Genomic DNA, 2,517 nt, shown 5'->3' with positions numbered 1-2,517 from the left:
ATTAATACTTAAACTTGTCAATATTTAAAAGGTCTTTCCTGTGGCTGTCCTACCCAGTCAAAGACTTTTCAGATACAGGAAACATGTCTCATTTGGAGCATTTCAAAAGGCAAGATTGGCCTAAGTCATTCTATTTTTGAAAGCACCCTGAAGCAAATTTTAACCCAGAGTGAATTGTTGAGGATTCCTCCTGTAGGGGAAGAACACTGAGGCACATGAGGTAAGCAGAGAGGCATACTTAATGGCCTGTCTTCCCAAGGAAACATTACTGAGGTAGACACTCATGTGAGATTGTTTTATTCAAGAATGCATTTTAAGAGTGAAATGGGATTTGCAGACACTGCCGCTGCCGGAAGTCCTGTACTATCAGCCATGGTCAACCCCATCATGTTCTTCGACATTGATATTGCTGTCAACGGCAAGCCCTTGGACAGCATCTCCTTTGAGCTGTTTGCAGACAACGTTCCAAAGACAGCAGAAAACTTTCGTGTTCTGAGCAGTGGAGAGAAATGATTTGGTTATAAGAGTTCCTGCTTTCACAAAATTATTCCAGGGTTTATGTGTCAGGGTGGTGACTTCACACGCCATAATGGCACTGGTGGCAAGTCCATCTATGGGGAGAAATTTGATGATGAGAACTTCATCCTAAAGCATTCAGGTCCTGGCATCTTGTCCATGGCAAATGCTGGGCCCAACACAAATTGTTCCCAGTTTTTCATCTGCACTGCCAAGACTGAGTGGTTGGATGGCAAGCATGTGGTCTTTGGCAAGGTGAAAGAAGGCATGAATATTGTGGAGGTTATGGAGCACTTTGGATACAGGAATGGCAAGACCAGCAAGAAGACCACCATTGCTGACTGTGGACAATTCTAGCAAGTTTGACTTATGTTTTATCTTAACAACCAGACCATTCCTTCTGTAGCTCAGGAGAGGGCCCCTCCAACCCATTTGCTTGCAGTATCCTATAGTCTTTGTGCTCTCGCTGCAGTTCCCTTTGGGTTCCATGTTTTCCTTGTTCCCTTCCATGCCTAGCTGAATTGCAGAGTTAAGTTTATGATTATGAAATAAAAACTAAATAACAAGCAAATAAAAAGAAGTGAAATGTCCAGTTGAACAACAGAAGACAAAACTGGTAAACTGAATAGAGGTGAAAAATTGAGTGACTTCTCCTTCCCAACCAGGCTCCCCCTAAAACCACCCTTTGGGTTTCCCTTCCATTCTCTTTTAATCCAAACACCACCACCCTGCTCTTACTTCCATAAATAAACATTCCTCTTCCCCATAGGCCTGGGTTTATTCTCTTCTCTAGTACTACTGTAAAAGTGAAACAGCAAAATAGCCAACAGCACTAACTCTACTTTTGTTTATGGGAAATTTACTCATTTTTGCATGCAGACTAAGATAATTTTAGAGTACTGAAATAAAATGGTGAAATGCTGTCTCTACTAAAAATACAAAATAGTTGGGCGTGGTGGTGTGCACCTGTAATCCCAGCTATTTGGGAGGCTGAGGCAGGAGAATCGCTTGAATCCAGGAGGTGGAGATTGCAGTGAGCCAAGATCATGCCACTGTACTTCAGCCTGGGTGACAAAGCAAGACTCTATCTCAAAACAAAAACAAAAACAAAAACCAAAACCAAATACAACAACAACCACAACAAAACACATCCCACCATACCCACTGACTTCACTTTAAATGTATGGTCACCAGCTTCAAGTCCTCATCTTACCTTATTTGACCTCTCACCAGCGTTTGACCCAGTTGATTACTTTAACCTCCTTGATGTTTTCACTTGGTTGAAAATATGCATACCAGTTTTCTCCCACTTTTAAAATTTGCCCTTCTCTGCTGTTTCCTCCGTATAGCTGAAAATAGAAACATATTAAATACGTGAAAATCCACAATGATACTACAAAATAACTCATTGTACACATGGAAGGTTTTTAGGACACACAAAAATTATTGGGAAACTGGTAAATAAAAGAAAACATTAAATATTTATCCTGATTTTCTTGCACAACTGTATTTCAGGATAAACAAATAGTTGATAAGAAAATGTCCCTCCTTTTATAAGACGTCTATCTAATACAGGAATAAGAAAATCATAATATCACCATTTGTAATCCCTAATGAAGTAATGAATCTAGATAATGTCCTTCAATGGCTCCTGAAATCATCAGGTGAAAATCTGATGGGGAACTTTATAATAAATGGATTGGGTTGACACTTTTAAAACCACTAAGTGGAGACAACCAGACAATAAAATGATACAATGTGAGTCTCCCGCTCAATCTAAAAAGTATTATTGCCAAAAAAGCTCAAACTTCAATTTGATGTAGCTTCAGTTGTAACTACCAGCCAAGAGAATTACATCCTGGGGATGTAATTAGTCAAACCCATAATGTCAAACTTACAACAGAATTTCTTTAACAAATACATTTTAAGGAAAAAGTGGAGGGGAGACTATTACAGATTTTTTAAAAAGAGAGAGAGAGAGACCAGGTGCATTGAATGTCC

At 39.5% G+C, this 2,517-nt stretch overlaps 1 pseudogene; it reads left to right on the top strand.

Moving 5' to 3' along the window:
* Positions 1–360: 360 nt before the first annotated feature.
* Positions 361–873, top strand: LOC105529385 (annotated as a pseudogene).
* The last annotated feature ends 1,644 nt before the right edge of the window (positions 874–2,517 follow it).

Source organism: Mandrillus leucophaeus, unplaced genomic scaffold (assembly GCF_000951045.1).
Source record: "Mandrillus leucophaeus isolate KB7577 unplaced genomic scaffold, Mleu.le_1.0 Scaffold119, whole genome shotgun sequence".
NCBI classification, from domain to species: Eukaryota; Metazoa; Chordata; class Mammalia; order Primates; family Cercopithecidae; genus Mandrillus; species Mandrillus leucophaeus.
The sequence above is the reverse complement of the archived record's forward strand: the minus strand, read 5'-3'. Positions and strand labels throughout refer to the sequence as shown.